Genomic DNA, 25,473 nt, shown 5'->3' with positions numbered 1-25,473 from the left:
ATTGAAAACATAACTTAGGAGTGTGTGCTTGTAACAATTGTTGAGTCTTGGCCAATCCCAGTGGCCATACTTCAACCAGTCATATACTGCTGAGTGTCCAAACTGTGTTCAAATAAGGCAAATACCAACCTGTAATCAATCCAGCCATTCTGTACCTCATTTCCAATTTCTGTATGTCATTTCCCTTTTGCTGTATGTAAAGCTTCTTCTATCACATGGTTTCACTGGAGTCTGTGAATCTGCTGTGATTCTGGGGGCTGCCCAATTTGGGAATACCTCATTGCCCAATGAAACTCTTTTAAATTTAATTTGGCTGAAGTTTTTATCACTAGGAATTTTGAGACTCTCTCAGACCTTTCCTATGAATTTACTTGATCCACATCTCTTGTTGTTTCTTAGGGTGAATTCCTTACATTGTATACCCTCTCAAGATCTTGCTAAACCAGGCTGGTGCAAATAGCCCCTCTTTTTATTTTTTCCTTCTATGGTGATTCTCTGAAATACTCAAGTTTGTCTGCCTCCTGTCAATCCCACAGAGTTAAGCTCGTTGTTTACATGAGACACTTGCACTTGCTGTCTATGAGGACATGCTCAAGAAATCTGCCTGGGAGTTGTGGTGAGGTGTGTGGAATATTTGGGATGCCTATCAACAAGTTGGGGGTTCCACAGAAGAGGGGTTTAGTTCTTAGAGTAATTATTAGGGTTCACTGCCTTTCTTCCCTGCTCCAAGCCTCTCTCAATTATTCAGCCTTGCTGATCACCTCAGTATTCTCGGTGGAGTGGATAAAAAGTGGGCACACTGGGCCAGGATATTTGGATTCTCACTCATTATATTTTCAGTATTCCTTGTGGGAGAAATTCTGGGCCAAGGGGGATCTCTCTTTGCAGTGGGCTGTGCCACTTTGGGGGAAGGGTGACATCGGTGAAATAAAACTATTCTTACTCTCACCAATGCATCTATTCTTGGAATTTTGCTCCAGCAATGTGTTAGAATTTCTCTGATGGACTCCTGGACAACCACAAATGCACTCTCATCTGTGGATTGTTCTCAAAATTGATGCTTCTATAGGGGTGTGATGGTATAATTGGTAAAATTTTTTTTTAGCTTTATCTGCTTACGACGATCTTGGAGCTTTAAGATCCTGATGGGACAGAGACCACAGTTTATGATGTACTGCTCAATTTTATTTTTGATTTTTACATCTTATTCAGGCACTTTGCATTCCCTCAGAACATCTATTGTAGGATTTTTTTTAGAGCACCACTTACCACTTTTCCCAAGGGTTTCTTTGATTTTGAGGGGGTGATTTGGAGTCTGGAAGTTAAAAATCTAGTCCTGCTCTACCACTTATAATCATAGGCCCCTGAGATTGGGGGTCAAAGAAAACTCTGCTTCCTCTGAGTTGTGTAATTATATAAAAACCATGGAACTGTCTACCAAAAGATACATTGATGATAATTATGTCTGAAACGTTTAAGAAACATAAGTGTTTATTATATTATTTCCCATATGTTTCTACATTTCATAAGATGATATATGTTTTTAATTATAGAATTTGTTATAGAGTTGCTGTTTTTTTCTTCTGCTAAGTAAACAAAAATAAAAGGAAACAAAACTATAATATTGTTTGCTCCTACCATCATAGGATAAAAGAGAATATTATTACACTGGTAAAGTACTGAGGACATAATTTTAGAATTAAAAGAAGTCATTTAGTCTCTGAAAATCTTACTTTACCATCTTTATTTTCTGGGACATTTTCTTGGGTTGACAAAAACTTTTTAATAGTCTATATCTATTCACTCACTGGCATTTGGGACCCATTGAAGTGGATAACACTAAACTCAGTTATGCCCTTCTCCTGTGTCTATGCAACATTTGGGCTTTTTGTATATAGACAAAGCAAAGAGAAGAATTTCAGGAATTTGAATGCTTCAAGGAAACTATTAACTATACATATGGCCCAAATTCTGTTTTGTGTTCACATGGAATTATTTGATCTTTGACCCATATCAAGGTTTTTGCTTCACTTCTCCACATACTCTTAAGTTTGTTGCCTCAGTCACATATGAAAAAGTCTATAGATGTGACCAACACAATGATATCATATAGAAATATGTATTGAATCCATACACTCCATGTGCTAGGAAATTGTTGTAGGAAGAATAATGCCAAGATTAGATGTGTTGACGTCTCTCACATCATGAAATGTTTAGCTCATTAACTTTCTGCAAAATTGCCTCTCTCCACTGTAATCTGATCTTTCTAATTGTTTGCAAAACAAACCATGTCTGGGGCAGCAAGTTTTGCCCACTGGGGATTCTCTGTTACAAGCTTTCTCCCTTGCCTTCCATCACAGCTTGGGTTGGTCAATTACTAGGAGGCACGACATGAAGTAATGGTTCCCTGTGGTTCATTGGGAAAGTGGGTCTTCATAATGGGAGAATAAGGCAAGAACTCTGGTGGTGACTCTGAAATCTGTGGAGATTCACTGTTGTGAGTTAGTGGTGTCAAATTTGGTTCTGTTTCCATGGTATTTGGCCACTTGGATTGTTTATCTTTTGTTCATGTGCCCATATGTATGATGTGTATTTGGTCAATGGAAAGGAGGCTGAAGAAACAAGGTGAAAGAGGAAATAATTCCTTTGTCTTGGAAATAAGTCAGAATCCCAAGATATTATTTGTTACTTGGGTTCATGTGAATGTGCTCCTTAGATTCCTTTTTAGAAGTGAATCTTTGCTGTCATTTCATTGTGATCAATATTTGCAGCCCCACTCGCTGTAATCAAACATGGAAACTCAGATTCACATTCAAACTAACAATATTTAAACAGGAAATTTGAACTTGAGCTGTGGATTACAGTCTTTACCGTTCAAACAAGACAAAGTTTACATAATCAGCTTTTGTAATACTTTTTGCCAGTGTCTGACATTTTCCCCTGGTTTTGGCCTTTTCAGATTCAATGTGATGTTCTGAGCAAAAGCTATTACCATGTAAACAACTCCCCCCACCCCATTTCTTCATCTAAAGCCTGTGATGATGATTTGCTCCTCAGTTCTCTAACCAGAAACTCAATGGTTGTGTCTACTTTGATACAACGAAATAAATGGGGCCTCCCTGCACTTCTGTGAGCCCTGGGTTCCTTATGGCCTAAACTCCTATGTCAGGGGTCAGAATTCTAAAGAGCAAATTGCAATAAACCAAGTGGACCAAAATCAGTTGTTTGGTTCTGAAGATTCAGATCTTCATTGATTTATTCTTTCACATATACACTCATTCTTTTATTCCTGCTTTCATACATTTTATAATGCATTCACGTGTTTGTTCACCAGATGTTCATTATACATCAGACAGAAATTGAATGGCTGGCTCCTTTACCAGGGAGCTGGCTGAGAGGGTAAAGTGGGAGAATCAGAGATAAATAAGAGAAGATATCTACCTTGAAGGAGCACACAATTTAACTGGAGAAAAGGCATAAACCCAACTGGTAATAATGCCACGTTTGACATGCTCTAATAATGGTAGTGAGTGGTGAAGCCAGCTGAGCTTCCGGGTCGGGTGGGGACTTGGAAAACTTTTGTGTCTAGCTAAAGGATTGTAAATGCACCAATCAGCACTCTGTAAAATGGACCAATCAGCAGGACATTGGTGGGGACAAATAAGGGAATAAAAGCCAGCCACCCAAGCCAGCAGCAGCAACCTGCTCGGGTCCCCTTCCAGGCTGTGGAAGCTTTGTTCTTTTGCTCTTCACAATAAATCTTGCTGCTGCTCACTCTTTGGGTCTGCACTACCTTTATGAGCTGTAACACTCACTGCAAGGGTTTGCAGCTTCATTTCTGAAATCAGTGAGACCACAAATCCACTGGAAGGAAGAAACTCCAGACATACCATCTTTAAGAACTGTGTCACTCACTGCAAGGGTCTGCAACTTCATTCTTGAAGGTCAGCGAGACCAAGAACCCACTGGAAGGAACCAATTCCAGAAACATTTTGGCAACCACGAAGGGACTATCACCAAGCAGTGAGTACCTTCAGTCCCCTTTCACTTGCTATTCCGTCCTATTTTTCCTTAGAATTCAGGGGTTAAATACCAGGCACCTGTTGGCCAGTTAAAAGTGACTGGCACAGCCACCAGACTAAAGACATGGGTGTCAGGCTTTCTGGGAAAGGGCTCTCTAAACAACCCTTGACTCTTCGGAGTTGGGAGCATGGGTTTGCCTGGAACCAGCTTCCGCTCTTCCTGTGCTTCCTGGCTGAGCCGAGGATCAACAGAGAGGAAAGCCATTCAGCTCCAGGGTCACGACAACAAGTCAGTTGACCCTGCAGCCATGAGCAGAACTCTCAAAGTCACATCACCCAAGCGAGACTCGCCCATTTATCCTATCTATCCTGACCGTTGCCTCCTGGGTCCTAATGCCTTCAGACAAACTTCCTCTCACCTCTCTTCTCTGAGAATAGTCCTGCTTCTAAAAACCATTCCTTGTCTCTGGTGCTTTTCTAGTTTCTCCTATAAGAATGATTTCTAGTATAAACTCCAGGACTCTATTCCCTTCTTTAGGCACCTGGACTCACCAATCAGAAAGACATAATTTTTGCCCAAAGCCCCATCGTAGAGGGCACTATCTGGCATTTTAGGATCCCTCCTCAGACAAGCAGGCCTAACAAAAGCTATTCCTGAAGCTAGGATATATATGGGAAGCCTCAGAAATTATATCCTTCCTATTCAAGTGAGGACAGAAAGTGTCACTCTTCCAACCCTGGAGATCCCTTCCCTCCCTCAGGGTATGGCCCTCCACTTCATTTTTGGGCTATAACATCTTTATAAGATCGGGGTAAGGTCCCGATACTAACAGGAGAATGCTTAGGACTCTAACAGGTTTTCAAGAATGTGTCAGTAAGGGCCACTAAAACCGATTTTTCTCAGTCCTCCTTGTGGTCTAGGAGGAAAACTAGTGTTTCTGCTGCTGCATCAGTGAGCACAACTATTCTGGTCAGCAGGGCCCAGGGATCATTCCGGGTTCTTGGGCAAGAGGTGTTTGCTGCTGCGTCGATGAACATAACTATTCTGATCAGCAGAGTCGTGGGACCATTGTGGGGTCTTGGGTGGGGGAGAAACAAACAAACCAAAACCATGGGCTGTTTTGTCTTTCAGATGGGAAACACTCAGGCATCAACAGGCTCACCCTTGAAATGCATCCTGAGTCACTGGGACCAATTTGACCCACAAACCCTAAAAAAGAGGTGGCTCATTTTTTTTCTGCACTATGGCTTGGCCCCAATATTCTCTCTCTGATGGGGAAAAATGGTCACCTGAGGGAAGTATAAATTACAATACTATCCTGCAGCTTGACCTTTTCTGTAAGAGGGAAGGCAAATGGAGTGAAATACCTTATGTCCAAGATTTCTTTTCATTGAAGGAGAATACACAACTATGCAAATTTTGCAATTTACATCCCACAGGAGGACCTCTCAGCTTACCTCCATATCCTAGCCTCCCTATAGTTCCCCTTCCCATTAGTGATAAGCCTCCTCTAATCTCCCCCACCCAGAAGGAAACAAGAAAAGAAATCTCCAAAGGATCACAAAAACCCCCAGGCTATCGGTTATGTCTCCTTCAAGCTGTAGGGGGAGTGGAATTTGAGCCAACCTGGGTACATGTCCCCTTCTCCCTCTCTGATTTAAAGCAGATCAAGGCAGACCTGTGGAAGCTTTCAGATGATCCTGATAGGTATATAGATGTCCTACAGAGTCTAGGGCAAACCTTCAATCTCACTTGGAGAGATGTCATGCTGTTGTTAGATCAAACCCTGGCCTTTAATGAAAAGAAAGCAGCTTTAGCTGCAGCCTAAGAGTTTGGAGATACCTGGTATCTTAGTCAAGTAAATTATAGAATGACAGCCAAAGAAAGGGAAAAATTCCCTGCCGGTCAGCAAGCCGTCCCCAGTATGGATCCCCACTGGGATCTAGACTCAGGTCATAGGGACCGGAGTTGTAAACATCTGCTGACCTTTGTTCTAGAAGGACTAAGGAGAATTAGGAAAAAGCCCATGAATTATTCAATGATGTCCACCATAACTCAGGAAAAGGAAGAAAATCCTTCTGCCTTCCTCAAGTGGCTACAGGAGGCCTTAAGAAAATATATTCCCCTGTCACCCGACTCACTAGAGGGTCATTTGATCCTAAAAGATAAGTTTATTACCCAATCAGCCTCAGATATCAGGAGAAAGCTCCAAAAGCAAGCCCTAGGCCCTGAACAAAATCTGGAGGCATTATTAAACTTGGCAACCTTGGTGTTCTATAATAGGAACCAAGAGGAACAAGCCCAAAATAAAAAGCAAGATCAGAGAAAGGATGCAGCCTTAGTCACGGCCCTCAGACAGACAAACCTTGGTGGTCCAGAGAGGACAGAAAATGGAGTAGGCCAATCTCCTGGTAGGGTTTGTTATCAGTGTGGTTTGCAAGGACACTTTAAAAAAGATTGTCCAATGAGGAACAAGCTGCCCCCTCATCCATGTCCACTATGCCGAGGCAATCACTGGAAGACACACTGCCCCAGAGGGCAAAGGTTCTCTGGGCCAGAAGACCCCAATCAGATGATCCAACAACAGAACTGATGGTGCCCAGGGCAAGCGCCAGCTCATGTCATCACCCTCACTGAGACCCAGGTGAATTTAACCATTGAGGGCCAGGAAATTGACTTCCTTCTGGACACTGGCATGGCCTTCTCAGTGTTAATCTCCTGTCCTGGACTACTATCCTCAAGGTCCGTTACCATCCAAGGAATCCTGGGACAGCCTGTAACCAGGTATTCCTCCCACCTCCTCAGTTGTAACTGGGAGACTTTGCTCTTTTTACATGCCTTTCTTGTTATGCCTGAAAGTCCCACACACTTATTAGGGAGGGAAATATTGGCCAAAGCTGGAGCTATTATCTACATGAATATGGGGAACAAGCTACCCATTTGTTGTCCCCTACTTGAGGGAGGAATCAACCCTGAAGTTTGGGCTTTGGAAGGACAATTGGGAAGGTCAAAAAAATGCCCACCCAGTCCAAATTAGGCTAAAAAACCCCACCACTTTTCCTTATCAAACACAAGTTTCCTTAAGGCTTGAAGCTCATAAAGGATTACAGGATATTGTTAAACATTTAAAAGCTCAAGCCTCAGTAAAGAAATGCAGGGCTCTTGCAACACCCTAAATCTAGGGATACAAAAACAGAATGGTCAGTGGAGACTAGTGCAAGATCTTAGACTCATCAATGAGGCAGTAATTCCTCTATATCCAGTTGTACCCAACTCTTATACCCTACTCTGTCAAATACCAGAGGAAGCAGAATGGTTCACTGTTCTGGACCTCAAGGATGCCGTCTTCTGTATTCTCCTGCACTCTGATTCCCGGTTTCTCTTTGCCTTTGAGGATCCCACAGACCACACATCCCAACTTACGTGGACTGTCTTGCCCCAAGGGTTTAGAGATAGCCCTCACCCGTTTGGTCAGGCACTGGCCCAAGATCTAGGCCACTTCTCAAGTTCCAGCACTCTGGTCCTTCAGTATGTGGATGATTTACTTTTGGCTGCCAGTTTGGAAGCCTCATGCCAGCAGGCTACTCTAGTTCGCTTGAACTTTCTAGCTAATCAAGGGTACAAGGCCTCTAGGTTGAAGGCCCAGCTTTGCCTACAGCAGGTCAAATATCTAGGCCTAATCTTAGCTAGAGGGACCAGGGCCCTCAGCAAGGAATGAATATAGCCTATGCTGGCTTATCGTTTCCCTAAGACTTTAAAACAGTTATGCGGGTTCCTTGGAATCACCAGCTTTTACCAACTACAGATCCCTGGATACAATAAGATGGCCAGATCACTCTATAATCAAGGAGACCCAGAGGGCAAATACTCATCTAGTAGAATGGGAACCAGAGGCAGAAACATCCTTCAAAACCTTAAAGCAGGCCCTAGTACAAGCTTCAGCTTTAAGCCTTCCCACAGGACAAAACTTCTCTTTATACGTCACAGAGAGAGCAGGGATAGCTCTTGGAGTCCTCACTCAGCCTCGTGGGACAACCCCACAACAAGTGGCATACTTAAGTAAGGAAATTGATATAGTAGCAAAAGGCTGGCCTCACTGTTTATGGGTAGTTGTGGTGGTGGCCGTCCTAGTGTCAGAGGCTATCACAATAATGCAAGGAAAGGATCTCACTGTCTGGACTACTCATGATGTAAATGGCATACTAGGTGCCAAAGTAAGTTTATGGCTATCAGACAACTGTCTACTTAGATACCAGGCACTACTCCTTGAGGGACCGGTGCTTGAAATACGTACATGCATGACCCTCAACCCTGCCACTTTTCTCCCCGAGGATGGGGAACCAATTGAATATGACTGCCAACAAATTGTCCAGACTTATGCCGCCTGAGATGATCTCTTAGAATTCCCCTTAGCTAATCCTGACCTTAACCTATATACCAATGGGAGTTCATTTGTGGAGAATGGGATACCAAGGGCAGGTTATGCCATAGTTAGTGATGTAACCATATTTGAAAGTAAGCCTCTTCCCCCAGGGACCAGTGCCCAGTTAGCAGAACTCGTGGCACTTACCTGAGCCTTAGAACTGGGAAAGGGAAAAAGAATAAATGTTTATAGAGATATCAAGTATGCTTATCTAATCCTACATGCCCAATGTTGCAATATGGAAAGAAAGGGAGTTCCTAAGCTCTGGGAGAACCCCCATTAAATACCACAAGGAAATTATGGAGTTATTGCATGCAGTGCAAAAACCCAAGGCAGTGGCAATCTTGAACTGCCAAAGTCATCAGAAAGGTGAAGGAGAAAAAGCAGAAGGAAACCATCAGGCAGATGCTGAAGCCAAAATTGCTGCCGGGTGGAACCTCCCATTAGAAACACCTATGGAAGGACCCTTGGTATGGAACAACTCCCTCCAAGAGATTAAGCCCCAGTATTCCCCGACTGAAACAGAATGGGGACTTTCATAGGGGCATAGTTTTCTCCCCTTGGGGTGGTTAATGACAGAAGAAGGAAAGGTACCCAAAGCCAGTCAGTGGAAAATACTTAAAACCCTCCACCAAACTTTTCATATGGATATTGAAAACACTCATCGAATGGCCAAATCTCTATTTATAGGGCCAGATCTCCTCCAGACCATCCAACAGGTAGTCAAAGCCTGTGAGCTCTGCCAAAGGAATAATCCCTTGGTCCATCATAAGGCTCCTTTGGGGGAACAAAGAATAGGTCACTATCCTGGAGAGGACTGACAGACTTCACCCATATGCCTAAGTCAAAGGGATTTCAATACTTGTTGGTCTGTGTTGATACCTTTACAAATTGGATGGAAGCTTTCCCCTGCAAGACAGAGAAGGCTCAGGAAGTGATTAAAGTCCTAATTCAAGAAATAATTCCTAGATTTGGGCTTCCCCAAAGCTTACAGAGCAACAGTGGCCCAGTTTTTAAAGTCACAATAACTCAGGGTATTTCCAGGGTGCTAGGGATACAATATCATCTTCACTGCACCTGGAGACCACAATCCTTAGGGAAGGTCAAGAAGGCTAATGAAATGCTCAAGAGGCACTTAAGGAAACTAACACAAGAAACTCATCTCCCATGGCCTACTCTTTTGCCCATGGCCTTGTTGAGAATCTGAATTCTCACAAAATGGGGCTCAGTCCACATGAAATGTTGTATGGATGACCGACTTTTTCTCACAAATGACCTCCTATTGATCAGGAAATGGCCACCTTGGTGAAAGATATAACTTTTGTGGCAAAATATCAATTAAACCTTTATAACCTACCTGAAGGATGTCACAGAGAAAAGGGAACAGAGTTGTTTCAACCAGGAGATCTAGTGTTGGTCAAATCTTTCCCCTCTGCCTCCCAATCTGTGGGCTCTTTGTGGGAAGTACCATACTCGGTAATCCTCTGTACCCCCACTGCAGTTAAGGTGGCAGGAGTGAAATCTTGGATTCACCACACCTGAGTTAAATTTTGGACACCCCCTGAGGAACCATCAGCTCAGGAGTCCTGAGATCAGCCAGACCAGCCTCCGTACACCTGCGAATCGTTAGAGGACTTTCATCTCCTCTTTCGGAAGGAAACATCCCAGAGTAAAAATGCCCCTACCGCTGATCCTGAGACAACACTCCTTCCTCCTTAAAAAAGATAAGTGAAAAACTACATAATCTTTATCTTTACACTTCTCCTTGCCCCTTTAATGGAATCCTTTTACTATTTCATCATATTATTAAGCAGTATACTAACCATACTCTTTGTGATAGGGCTATACACTGTAGCTCCTGCCGGGACGAAAATCCTAATCACATCAACTTTCTTTCTATCTTCCTTCCTTTTGACAGCAATTTACTCCTACCTTTAACTCAGACTGGATAAAACGATCTTATCTTCCAGAGCACCCTCTTTACCTTCCTGTTTACTCTTTGCCTGTCTATCCCTCCTGCTTCCTTGGATACCTCATACAATCACCCCTCCCCTTCCACTAGCTCCTAATTACCACTATAAGACTCTCAACTTAACCCACTCTCGGTTGAACCAGTCCAGTCCTTCCCTGGCAAACGACTGTTGGCTTTGTATCTCTCTATCAACCTCTGCTTACGTTGCCACTCCCATTCCCACAGAAAATTGGGTCTTTACCAACTTAACCTACCACCCTCATTACGAAGCAAAAGACTCTTTCCAACTTCTAAATATGCACTAATTAGCCAACTTCCCATCTCTGATAGGACCAAGAATACCCTAACAGGACATGCAATCCAACTTTTACATTCTTACATTTCCAACCTCACCTATTACACAAACAATGAAGAGCCCATACATGGTCCCATAGCTATGAATACCATCTTAACTTTCCAAGCCCCTTTATGCATCCAACACAACCTGTTATCTGGCCTGCCCCTGGGGCACCTAATACCCCATCAGTGTAATTACACCCTACAACTTCAAGCCCCAACTGATCAGAGTAACTTCCGAGTCACCCAAAAATCTCCATTCAGACGGCTTGTCTGCTTCTGAGGGCCTCCAAAAATCATCACCTCTTCCCTGCTTAACAAACAGTCCAGGTTTTGTAATGGCAAACATACTTTCTGCATGACCATTCACCCCTGCACCCCCTGCAGCAGCGCCCCCACTACTGGTGAATGCCTTCTCATCCCCTCTTTCCATCACTCTCTTGAATGGTTCCTAGTAGATACAAAATGGTTTTTTCTCCAGTGGGAAAACAGAACACAGGGAGTCACTCAGTTATCTCCCAACACCCCTTTCCAGCTGCTCACCGGAGCTATCTTGGCAAGTACTCTTGAAGTATGGGAAAATGAAAACAACAAACTCACACACCTTTTTAACATGCACAGCCAGTTCTGTCTACCCAGCCAAGGTATATTCTTCTTATGTCTGCCTAACCACTAACTGGACAGGCACCTGCACCTTAGTCTTTCTAAGTCCCAACATTAACATTGCCCCAGGAAATCAGACACTATCAGTGCCGCTCAAAGCTCAAGTCTGTCAGGACAGAGCCATACAACTAATATTCCTACTTATAGGGTTAGGAATGGCTACTGCTACAGGAACTGGAATAGCCAGTCTATCTACTTCATTATCCTACTACCACACACTCTCAAAGGATTTCTTAGACAGTTTGCAAGAAATAAAGAAATCTATCCTTACTCTACAATCCCAAATAGACTCTTTGGCAGCAGTGACTCTCCAAAACCGCCAAGGCCTAGACCTCCTCACTACTGAGAAAGGAGGACTCTGCACCTTCTTAGGGGAAGAGTGTTGGTTTTACACTAACCAGTCATGGATAGTATGCGACGCTGTCTGGCATTTATAGGAAAAGGCTTCTGAAATCAGACAATCTCTTTCAAACTCTTATACCAACCTCTGGAGCTGGGCAACATGGCTTTTCCCCTTTCTAGGTCCTGTGACAGCCATCTTGCTATTACTCACCCTTGGGCCCTGTATTTTTAACCTCCTTGTCAAATGTGTTTCCTCTAGAATCGAGGCCATCAAGCTACAGATGGTCTTACAAATGGAACCCCAAATGAGCTCAACTAACAACTTCTATCGAGGACCCCTGGACTGACCCACTGGCTCTTTCACTGGCCTAAAGAGTTGCCCTCTGGCGGACACTACAACTGTAGGGCCCCTTCTTCACCCCTATCCAGCAGGAAGGCACTAGAGCAGTCATCATCCAATTGCCAACAGCAGTTGGGGTGTCCTGTTTAAAGGGGAGATTGACAGGTGAAGCCAGCTGAGCTTCTGGGTCAGGTGGGGACTTGGAAAACTTTTGTGTCCAGCTAAAGGATTGTAAATGCACCAATCAGCACTCTGTAAAATGGACCAATCAGCAGGACGTGGGCAGGGACAAATAAGGGAATAAAAGCTGGCCACCTGAGCCAGCAGCACAACCCACTTGGGTCCCCTTCCACGTTGTGGAAACTTTGTTCTTTTGCTCTACACAATAAATCTTGCTGCTGCTCACTCCATGTGTCCACACTACCTTTATGAGCTGTAACACTCAATGAGAGGGTTTGTGACGTCATTCCTGAAGTCAGCGAGATCATTAACCCAGTAGGAGGAACAAACAACTCTGGACGCGCCACCTTTAAGAGCTGTAACACTCACTGTGAAGGTCTGCAGCGTCATTCCTGAAGTCAACGAGACCCCAAACCCACCGGAAGGAAGAAACTCTGGACACATCTGAACGTCTGAAGGAACAAACTCTGGACACACCATCTTTAAGAACTATAACACTCGCTGTGAGGATCCACAGCTTTATTCTTGAAGTCAGCGAGAATAGCAGTGGTGTTACAACTGTGAAAAAAAAGTAGTTTATTTTATCTTAAGTGTTGGTAAAGATAGCTGGAAAAGGCTTCATGGAGGTGATAGACCTTCAGCTTGGACTTAAAGCTGATTTGGGTTTGTCCAACAGACAAATGAGTGATGGGGAATTTCAGTCAGAAGGGATAACTGGGCAAAGATTATGTTTTATAACAAAACATTCATTTATGGGTTTATAATTTTACAAGCTAAGGTAACTCATGTTCTTCTTAGTTTTATTTAAATGATACCTGGTAACTGGCTAGACTGATTATTTCAATAATCAACTGGTTGCCTAGGCACGTTGTAAACAGAGCCACAATGGAGCTAAATGGTCTACTTCAATCTACTTTTTAATCTTGGATTTTCAGCATAACTAAAAGTACAACATAAGTCTTATGACTTGTAGACTTCTTATGCTACTTAGCATTCTCATTCTTCTACAAGTTAATAATAGACTCTTCAAGTTTGGGTTTGCAATAGATTGGGATCCATGTCAAAAATTAGATTTAACATAGTATGTTGCTTTACAAGTTTAACATTTACATTGCTTTACAAATCAATGAAATATTAATGACTCCTAACACCATGCTTCAGGTGCTCTTCTGAATTCTTCCTGCACATCTTGAACTGCTTTCTTGACATCTCTCCAGAAATGTGCCACAGAAGTCACAAATTTCCAAGGCTAAACAATGCATCTTCTTTTTTGAACCTGGTCTTTTTGTTTTCTATCTTAAAGTAACTACCAGTAATATATAACAGATGCATCAGTTAGTACGATGTTTATTTCTTTTCATTTTGATCACATTAATGCTGTAGCTTTTGGTTTAGTCTGTCTACTTCTAGTCTGAATTCACTTTAAAAACCTGCAATGGATAACAATTGTGAATAGTAGTAGGTGTTAATGGGTACCCAGGAAAGATAATTTCAGGAAAGAAAGGAGAAAGAAGAAAGGAATGTGTGTGTATCTAGGAAGAGAGGGCAGGTTTGTTCCATGATATAGCGAATTAGAAAATGTTAGGTGAAACCATGTTATATAGATTTCTTTCCTCCAAGGCTTGACTGAGTTTTTAACATCTAGGGTGCATTTTGGATTTCCAGGGTAGTGAATTTAGTATTCACCATTTCCCAAACTTGTTTGACTACAAAATGTATGCTTCTGAGGCAAGTTGATTAATATCTTGTGGGAACCTGGTGTTTAAGAAAAGCTGTCTCACCATACTGATTTCTTATCAAAGCATTTAGAGCTCTTTTCATATTGTTCCAAACTCTGACTCCTTGGATATTGACATTCTGAACTGCTAGTCAATTTGTGGTTCTGTAAATACATTATCTCTTTTTTTGTTGTCTCTTTATTTCTCTTTTCTTTTGCCTGGGAAGTAGATTTCCATTGTGATTCCTGCTAATATAGCCTCAAAAATATTTTTCTCAACTACTTGTTTGTGTCACATGTTGTCCACATTACTAAGAAAAAACATAAAATGGCAACTGATTTTTTTTCTAGAGTAATTATTTATTTTTCATCTTGTGTCTCCTCAAATGGTTAATGCAATACTTGGAATATTTTAGTGTAAATGATTTTAAAATCTATGGCAATTTTTTTCAGGATATAGCACATTACCTTGAGTGCAAGAAAATGCCACAGTATTCCTCAGCTATAGGAAACTTTTATTTGAACAATTCATAAACTAGAGCATCTTCTAAATTAGCTTATCCTGCCCTGTGCATTTGAAGTCAAGGTAGAAGTTCCTTTAGGAGGGGGAGAAGAAACTTTCACTAACATTCCCTAAGACCAACTTCAGAAAAGGTAGATTTCTGTGTGGCTGGGAAACATTTGTGACTTCTTGACTTTCATTTTGCATTACCCACTGCAAAAAATCAGAGTCAACCCAACTTTAATTTCTATTGCTGAAATCCTGGAGATAATTAATTTAAAAAAATTTAAATCAAATAACCTCAAAAGTATTAAATATTACTAATTTTGATTTTGAAAGTTACCACATCTGAAATTTTTTATCCCAAAGTTAAAAATAGGCAGGTGGCTGGCAAGATGGCCGAATAGGAACAGCTCTGGTCTGCAGTTCCTAGCGAGATCAATGTAAAAGGCGGGTAATTTCTGCATTTCCAACTGAGGTACTCAGCTCATCTCATTGGGACTGGTTAGACAGTGGGTGCAGCCCACAGAGGGTAAGCCAAAGCAGGGTGGGGTGTCACCTCACCTGGGAAGCGCAAGGGGTTTGGGAACTCCTTCCCCTAGCCAAGAGAAGCCATGAGGAACTGTACTATTAAGAATGATGCATTTCAGCCCAGATACTACACTTTTCCCATGGTCTTCACAACCCACAGACCAGGAGATTCCCTTGGGCACCTACACCACCACGGCCCTGGGCTTCAAGCACAAAACTGAGGGGACATTTGGGCAGACACTGAGCTAGAGGCGGGATTTATTTTTTATACCCCAGTGGCACCTGGAATGCCAGTGAGACAGAATCGTTCACTCCCTTGGAAAGGGGGCTGAAGCCAGGGAGTCAAGTGGTCTAGCTCAGCAGATCCAACACTCACGGAGCCTAGCAAGCTGAGATCTACTGGTTTGAAATTCTCGCTGCCAGCACAGCAGTTTGAAGTCAATCTGAAATGCTGGAGCTTGGTGGGGTGAGGGGCGTCCACCATTACTGAGGTTTGAGTAGGTGGTTTTCCCCTCAGAGTGTAAACAAAGCCTCTGGGAAGTTCAAACTGGGCAGAGCCCAGCACAGTTTGGCAAACCTACTGTAGCCAGACTGTCTCTCTAGATTCCTCCTCTCTGGGCAGGGCATTTCTGAAAGAAAGGCAGCAGCTCCAGTCAGGGGCTTATAGATAAAACACCTGTCTCCCTGGGACAGAGCACCTGGGGGAAGGGGTGGCTGTGGGCGCAGCTGCAGCAGACTTAAACGTTCCTGCCTGCCAGCTCTGAAGACCGTAGCAGATCTCCCAGCACAGTGCTCGAGCTCTGTTAAGGGACAGACTGCCTCCTCAAGTAGGTCCCTGGCCCCCATGCCTCCTGACTGGGAGACACCTCCAAGCAGGGATCAACAGACACCTCATACAGGAGAGCTCCAGTTGGCATCTGGTGGGTGCCACTCTGGGATGAAGCTTCCAGAGGAAGCAAGAGGCAGCAACTTTGATGTTCTGCAGACTTCACTGGATATACTGATGATACCCAGGCAAACAGGGTCTGGAGTGGACCTCCAGCAAACTCCAGCAGACCTGCAGCAGAGGGGCCTGACTGTTAGAAGGAAAACTAACAAACAGAAAGGAATAGCATCAACATCAACAAAAAGGATGTCCACACAAAAACCCCATCTGAAGGTCACCAACATCAAAGACCAAAGGTAGGTAAATCCATGGAGATGAGGAAAAACCAGTGCAAAAAGGCTGAAAATTCCAAAAAACAGAATACCTCTTCTCCTCTGAAGGATCACAACTCCTCATCAGCAAGGGAACAAAGCTGAACAGAGATTGAATTTGACAAATTGACAGAAGTAGGCTACAGAGAAGGGTAACAACAAATTCCTCTGAGCTGAAGGATCATGTTCTAACCCAATACAAGGAAGTTAAGAACCTTTAAAAAAGGTTAGAGGAATTGCTAACTAGAATAACCATTTTAGAGAAGAACATAAATGACCTGATGGAACTAAAAAACACAGCATGAGAACTTTGTGAAGCATACACAAGTATCAATAATCAAATTGATCAGGTAGAAGAGAGGATATCAGAGACTGAAGATCAACTTAATGAAATAAAGTGTGAAGACAAGATTAGAGAAAAAAAGAATGAAAAGGAATGAACAAAGCCTACAATAAATACGGGACTATGTGAAAAGACCAAACCTACAATTTGATTGGTGTGCCTGAAAGTGACGAGGAGAATGGAACCAAATTGGGAAACAGTCTTCAGGATATTATCCAGGAGAATTTCCCCAACATAGCAAGAGAGGCCATCATTAAAATTCAGGAAATACAGAGAACACCACAAAGATACTCCTCTAGAAGAGCAACCTCAAGACACGTAATTGTCAGATTCACCAAGGTTGAAATGAAAGAATAAAGGTTAAGGGCAAACAGAGAGAAAATCGAGTTACCCACAAAGGGAAGTCCATCAGACTAACAGCAGATATGATATCTCTGCAGAAACCCTATAAGAAAGAAGAGAGTGGAGGCCAATATTCAACATTCTTAAAGAAAAGAATTTTCAATCCAGAATTTCATATCCAGCCAAACTAAGCTTCATAAGTGAAGGATAAATAAAATCCTTTACAGACAAGCAAATGCTGAGACATTTTGTCGCCAACAGGCCTGCCTTACAAGAGCTCCTAAAGGAAGCACTAAATATGGAAAAGAAAAACTGGTACCAGCCAATGCAAAAACAAACTATATTGTAAAGAGCATCAACAATATGAAGAAACTGCCTCAACCAACGATAATAACCAGCTAGCATCATAAAGACAGGATCGGATTCACACATAGCAATATTAACCTTAAATATAAATGGGCTAAATGCCCCAATTAAAAGACACAGACTGGCAAATTGGATAACGAGTCAAGATACATCGGTGTGCTATATGTAGCAGACCCATCTCACATGTGTAGACACACATAGGCTCAAAATAAAGGGATAGAGGAATATTTATCAAGCAAATGGAAAGCAAAATGAAGCAGGGGGTTGCAATCCTAGTCTCTGATAAAACAGACTTCAAACCGACAAAGATCAAAAAAGACAAAGAAGGGCTTTACATAATGGTAGAGGGATCAATGCAATAAGAAGAGTTATCTTAAATATATATGCAACCACTACAGGAGCACGCAGATTCATAAAGCAGGTCCTTAGAGACCTACAAAGAGACTCAGAATCTCATACAACAATAGCAGGAGACTTAACGCCCCATTGTCAGTATTTGACAGATCAAAGAGACAGAAAATTAACAAGGATATTCAGGACTTGAACTGAGCTCTGGACCAAGCAGGCCTAATAGACATCTACAGAACTGTCCATCCCAAATCAATAGAATATACATTATTCTCAGCAACACATCACACTTATTCTAAAATTGACCACATTATTGGAAGTAAAACACTCCTCAGCAAATGCAAAAGAAGGAAATCATAATAAACAGTCTCTCAGGCCACAGTGCTATCATATTAGAACTCAGGATTAAGAAACTCACTCAAAACTGCACAAAAATATGGAAACTGAACAACCTGTTCCTGAATGACTACTGGGTAAATAATGAAATTAAGGCATAAATAAAGAAGTTCTTTGAAACCAATGAGAACAAAGAGACAACATACCAGAATCTCTGGGACACAGCTAAAGCAGTGTTTAGAGGGAAATTTATAGCACTAAATGCCCATAAGAGAAAGTGAGAAAGATCTAAATTCGACACCCTAACATCACAATTAAAAGAATTAGAGAAGCAAGGGCAAATAAATTCAAAAGTTGGCAGAAGACAAGAAAAACTAAGATTGGAGCAGAACTGAAGGAGACAGAGACACAGAAAACCCTTCAAAAAAATCAATGAACACAGGAGCTAGCCTTTTTTTTTTTTTTTAAAAAAGAATAACAAAACAGATAGACTGCAAGTGAGACTAATAAAGAAGAAAAGAGAGAAGAATCAAATACACACAAGAAAAAAATGATAAAGGGGATGTCACCACTGATCCCACAGAAATACAGACTACCATCAAAGAATACTAAAAACACCTCTATGCAAATAAACTAGAAAATCTAGAATAAATGGATAAATTCCTGGACACATACACCCTCCCAAGACTAAGCCAGGAAGAAGTCAAATCCCTGAATAGACCAATAACAACTTCTGAAATTGAGGCAGTAATTAATAGCCTAACAACCAAAAAAATAAAAAAATAAAAAATGAAGCCCAGGACCAGACGGATTCACTGCCGAATTATACCAGACGTTAAAAGAGGAGCTGGTACCATTCCTTCCGAAACTATTCCAAACAATAGAAAAGGAGGGACTCCTCCCTAACTCATTTTATGAGGCCAGCATCTTCCTGATACCAAAACCTGGGAGAGATACAACAAAAAAAGAAAATTTCAGGCCAATATCCCGATGAACATAGATGCGAAAATCTTCAATAAAATACTGGCAAACCAAATCCAGTAGCACATCAAAAAGCTTATCCACCACAATCAAGTTGGCTTTATCCCTGGGATACAAGGCTGTTTCAACATATGCAAATCAATAAATGCAATCCATCACATAAACAGAACCAATGACAAAAACCACATGATTATCTCAACAGATGCAGAAAAGGCCTTCTATAAAATTCAACACTCCTTCATGCTAAAAGCTCTCAATAAGCTAGGTATTGATGGAACATATCTCAAAGTAATAAGAACTACTTATGACAAACCCACAGCCAATATCATATTGAATGGGCAAAAGTTGGAACCATTCCCTTTGAAAACTGGCACAAGGCAAGGATGCCCTCTCTCACCACTCCTGTTCAACATAGTGTTGTAAGTTCAGGCCAGGGCAAACAAGCAAGAGAAATAAATAAAGGGTATTCAAACAGGGAGTCAAATTATCTGCATTTGCAGATGATATGATTGTATATTTAGGAAACCCCATCGTGTCAGCCGAAAATCTCCTTATGCTGATAAGCAACATCAGCAAAGCCTCAGGATACAAAATAAATGTGCAAAAATCACAAGTATTCCTGTACACCAATAATAGACAAATTATGAGTGAACTCCCATTCACTATTTCAAAAAGAGAATAAAATACCTAGGAATACAACTTACAAGGGATGTGAAGGACCTCTTCAAGTAGAACTACAAACCACTGGTCATGGAAGTAAGAGAGGACACAAACAAATGGAAAAACATTCCATGTTCATGGATAGCAAGGATCAATATCATGAAAACGCCCATACTGTCCAAAGTAATTTATAGATTCAATGCTATACCCATCAAGCTACCATTGACTTTCTTCAGAGAATTAGAAAAATCTACTTTAAATTTCATATAGAACCAAAAAAGAACCCATATAGCCAAGACAATCCTAAGTAAAAAGAACAGGGTTGTAGGAATCACACTACCTGACTTCAAACTATACTACAAGACTATGGTAACCAAAATAACGTGGCACTAGTTAAAAAACAACAACAACAACAACAACAACAACAAAAACAGATACATAGAGCAATGGAACAGAACAGAGGTCTCAGAAATAACACCACACATCTACAACCATCTGATTTTTGACAAACCTGACAAAAACAAGTAATGGGGAAAGGATGCCCTGTTTAATAAATGGTGTTGGGAAAACTGGCTAGCCATATGCAGAAAACTGAAACTGGACCCCTTCCTTACACCTTATACAAAAAATTAACTCAACATTGATTAAAGACTTGAACTAAGACCTAAAACCATAAAAATCCTAGAAGAAAACCTAGGCAATACCATTCAGAACATAGGCATGGGCAAAGACTTCATGACTAAAACACCAAAAACAATGGGAACAAAAGCCAAAATTGACAAATGGGATCTAATTAAACTAAAGAGCTTCTGCACAGAAAAAGAAACTTTCATCAGAGTGAACAGGCAACCTACAGAATGGGAGAAAAATTTTGCAATCTATCCATCTGACAGAGGGCTAATATCCAGAATCTACAAGGAACTTAAACAAATTTGCAAGAAAAAAAAAAAAAAAAAAAAAACAACCCCATCAAAAAGTGGGCAAAAGATATGAACAGATATTTCTCAAAAGAAGACATTTATGTGGCCAACAAACATATGAAAAAAAGGTCATCATCACTGTTCATTAGAGAAATGCAAATGAAAACCACAATGAGATACCATCTCATCGTATCTCACTGCAAGTTAGAATGGTGATCATTAAAAAGTCAGGAAAGAACAGATGCTGGAGAGGATGTGGAGAGATAGGAAGGCTTTTTCACTATTGGTGGGAGTATAAATTCATTCAACCATTGTGGAAGACAGTCTGGTGATTCCTCAAGGATCTAGAACAAGAAATAACATTTGACCCACCAATCCCATTATTGGTAATATGCCCAAAGGATTATAAATCATTGTATTATAAAGACATATTCACACATATGTTTATTGCAGCAGTATTCACAATAGCAAAGACTTGGAACCAACCCAATGTCCATCAACGATAGACTAGATAAAGAAAATGTGGCACATATACACTGTGGAATACTGTACAGCTGTTAAAAAGGATGAGTTCATGTCCTTTGCAGGGACATGGATGAAGCTGGAAAACATCTTCTCAGCAAACTAACACAGAAACAGAAAATCAAACACCACATGTTCTCACTCATAAGTGGGAGTTGAACAATGAGAACACATGGACACAGGGAGGGGAACATTGCAAACTGGGCCCTGTCAGTGGGTGGAGGGCTGGGGAGGGATAGCATTAGGAGAAATCCTTAATGTAGATGACGGATTGATGGGTGCAGCAAACCACCATGGCACGTGTATACCTATGCAACAAACCTGCACATTCTGCACATGTATCCCAGAACTTAATGTATAATAATTTTTTTTAAAAAAAGGCAAAATGACAAGTTACATGTGAACAAGAATATATTAAAACCACATATGCATTCTGCAAAGGACTCATATCTAGAATAAAGAACTTTTATAAAAAAGTTTAAAATAATCCTTAGCCTTAAATCATTAAAAAAATTAAACAACAATCTTCTAAGTCAACTTGTGCTTCTTAATTACTTCTGACGTTATGAGAACCTTATCATTGACCCTATACCTTCCTGACTTTATTGAAGTCCAATCTTAAATCTCATCTCAAGAGGAATCAAGGAAAATTCCTCTTCCAGTCTGATTTGGCAAAGTTTCACTAAATGCATTTTCTCTTTTGTCAAAGGATCATTATCAATAAGCTATAAAGAAGTTCCTAGAAGAAAAATTGTTATTAATTTAATGTACTCTTAGTCATTCAGATGATGGGAATGTTTAGATGCAGATTCAATTATTAGGCCTCTCACATTTTCAAAAGTATCGGAATCAAGAAGAATGGCCCATTAATTACCTATATTGTCAGGGGAGTCACTTGGGAGACTTGGAACAAAAGGAGTATTCATTAGCGGAAAAGAAAATGGATGGAGCTTGAGCACATCAGTTGCTCTTTCATGCCAAGTTTGAAAATGCCTAGCTTCAGCTCATATCCATGCATTCCTACAATTGCAGAGGATTCAATAATGTGTTTACAACACCAGGATGTGGCTTGCATTTTGCGTACCAATTCAGTGTCTGTCTGCTTCAGGGCAACTCTTCCTGTGCTAAGAAAGATTGTACAGCCTGAAGTTACTTTCTGATCCAATTTCTTTATAATTGGACCCAAACCCAAGGTCAATAGGGAGACAGAAAAAGTTGCCTCTTTTTAGCCTCTGCTACAGAACTGTCACCCCTGAGTATACAGAGGCTTCTATGCAGCCATGGGTGCTTGCCTTGGCTTACAGTAAGTTTCCCATATTGATTAAGGATAATCCTTCCAATGTGTGGCTGTCTCTGGAATTGTTTCTGGAATACTGTGAGGTTCCTGAATTCACAGAGCTCATACCTGGAGCTTTGATTCATGAAAATTGTTTAACGAGATCAAGATTTCTTATTCAACCAATCCTGCACTATTTATGAATTTTTTTATTGAGCATTTCCAATAAGTCAGGTGCTGGGGCACAGCAAGTGCTCAGACAGGCCACTAACTTCAGAACACTTAAAATATAGGAGGCAGATGCATGTCCATAATACTAGTGCAAAAACCTCAGTTTTCTTTGACACTGGCTAGTCGTGTTACTTAGTTTACAGATGAGACAACTGAAGAACAGGCAACACAGCTAGCCAAGTACCAGGAAGTACAAAGATGTAAAATATGGTGACTGATTTAAGAATGCGGGATCTTACCACGTCACAAACCTATTCTAGTTATTATATTCACAGGACTTTATTGCAGAATAAATAAAGTACCCATGTAAAGTCACATAGCACTTGCCATTAAAATGTTCACTAAATGGTATCTGACATGATTGTTATTTTCATTATTGTCCTATTGTTGTGGCTTCTCCACTCTCATACTTTGGTGAGCAGGAGGGAGTGTTACAGCTTCTTTACTCCCACTGCCCACAGCTCAGTGAGCAGAAGCATTACAGCTCTTTCCTCCAGCAGTTTGGCGAGTTCCAGGTTCTTGTCCCATGACCAATAGTACTAAGGTATGGGGACACTGGAGAGGGGGTAAGACAGAGTAGAATTTATTGAGCCAAAGAAAAGCCCTTGACAGCGAGAAGGGACCCAAAAGTGGGTAGTCATCTATGAGGCTGAGTCTGGGATTTTTATGGGCTTAGAATGGGGAAATCATGCTGATTTATGGGTAGGCTTGGAAAAGGCTTCATTTGATTGGTTAAAAGGCATCATTCAGAAAGAACCAATCAAATGAGAGTCAGCAAAACAGGGATGAACGTTCTCACTATGGTTCATGGATTCTATCTGTAACTGGTAGCTGTGTTTTCAAGCTTTAGACTATCCTTGGCCTGAAGGTCAAGTTTCACTTGAGATCCATCCCTATCTGCCTAGGAAACTGTCTGTCTACTGTTGCTATCACTGTTACCACATGTTGGGAAAATGTAGTAGATAAACATGCTCTGTTCCTTACTGGCTGCAATCCAATCCTGGCTTGGACACTGAAAGTGTGTGTGACCTTTAGTAGTATGCTTAACTCCTTCGTACCTCAGTTTTGTGTAAAAGAAAAATTATAGTGGTAGTTCTCAGTAGACAGTGGCAAGGGAGTAATGATATTTTCTGTCTTGCTCTTTGCCATAACCTCAGCTCATAGACTGCCTGCACAGAGCAAAGACTCAGTAAATAGGTATTGAATGAGTAAATAAATATCTCCTAGAATTATCCTAAGGACTAAATGAGTTAACAAATATATAAATGAGTTATGAATATATAAAGTGTTTGGTAAAATTCCTGGTATAATTAGTTCTATTCATGTTAACTTGGCTTTATTTCCATTTTATCATTAGTGTTGTTACTATTATCTAATAGCAATTCTTCCAGGAAGCCTTCACTGATTACCTTAGCAGCACATGGTCTCTTTTTCCTGTGGACATGCAAAGGGATTTGACAGCTTCTTTCTTGAGCTGTAATTTTTTCACATTGTTTATCTTTTAAAAATTTTGCGAGAACAGGTATTGCCATTCATCTTTTGGCAACGATGACAAGTTAGCAGGCTGCTACTCTGCCAACTCAGTTTTCAGGTCTTGATTAATTGTGTTCCTACGCTTTTGTACTAGTATTTTTGTTGTTATCATTGTTTGTTTTCTTAAGTCAGCCATACAAAATCAGTAGAAAGAAAAATATCAAGTCAGATCTATGGTGTCATGGGGTTTTCAGGGAAGGCATTAAACACTGGCCCCAAACATTCCCCTTCTTCTCAGGCAGTGCTTTCCTCCTTCAGATAACCACTTAGTAGTGTCTGATGGAGGAATAGGGGATGGATGGAAAATAGAATATGTTGACTTTCCTTAACTATAATGACACAGCATGGATGTTGTAGTCTTTCCTGAAAGCAGAGACTGGATAAAGGGAGGATGAAACAGTGGCTTCTTAAATAACAGCTTTCGGTAAATAGAGTTTTAGAGTCACACACAGAATTTTCAGATGGTCTGTGGATGGGTAGAGGATGCAAAAAGACTCAAGACAGGTAAAGCCTCTGTGAGAGTTGTTCATATATGGGAGAGAGCTCATTGCCTTAGGATCGGATTGGGATAAGGCATTCAGAATGTACTTTTTAATACGTGTCACTTGAAAATGAATATCTTAGTAAGCAATTCCTAAAGGAATGGTTCCACCAAGTGGTAGGTTGTTGTGGTGTAAAATGAAACAAAACCCGTGTTTTGAAACCAGACAGATTGAAGTTCTAATCCACGCTCTGCTGAATCACCTTGGAAAGGTTACCTGTACTTTCTAAGACTCTGCAGCATCTTTTGTAGGAAGAAAATAGTGGATGTGGTTGTAGACGTTATTAGTTTGCCATGTTCTTTTGAGCACAGAAGACCAGAGTTCTCAGCCCCTTTAGAGTTTGTCCAGGCCATTTCAATGATTTTGGACAATGGGCTATGAGCAGAAGTGACACAGATCGTTTCCAGCCTAAGGCAGTAAAAAGCCATTGCCAAATTCTTCGATCTCTCTTCCTTATGAGCAGCCTGAAGGACGGCTTGTTTGGAGATGGTGAAATCACAAGATGAAAGTATCCTGAGCACTAAATACTGCATGGAGGATAGTTGCCCCAGAAAGTTACCTGATTATAACAAATATAGATAAACCACATGGTTTAGTGTATGGCATATTGTAGGCACTAAGAGTTAGCTCTCCTCCTTTGAGAGTCTCAGGCACATAGAGTAATGACAGTGAGATGGTATGGAGTAAGAGAAATGTAGCATTTGAGTCCCTTTGAGTGCATGAAGGTGTCTAGTTATGCCATCTGTATGAAAAGCCACCCATACCTGGCACTGTTTGTTTTATTCGGCATCATGACTCCTATCTGCCTGAAAGTATGTGATAAAAAATGGTACTCAATAAAGCTTTG

Source organism: Chlorocebus sabaeus, chromosome 27 (assembly GCF_047675955.1).
Source record: "Chlorocebus sabaeus isolate Y175 chromosome 27, mChlSab1.0.hap1, whole genome shotgun sequence".
Classification (NCBI taxonomy): domain Eukaryota; kingdom Metazoa; phylum Chordata; class Mammalia; order Primates; family Cercopithecidae; genus Chlorocebus; species Chlorocebus sabaeus.
The sequence above is the reverse complement of the archived record's forward strand: the minus strand, read 5'-3'. Positions refer to the sequence as shown.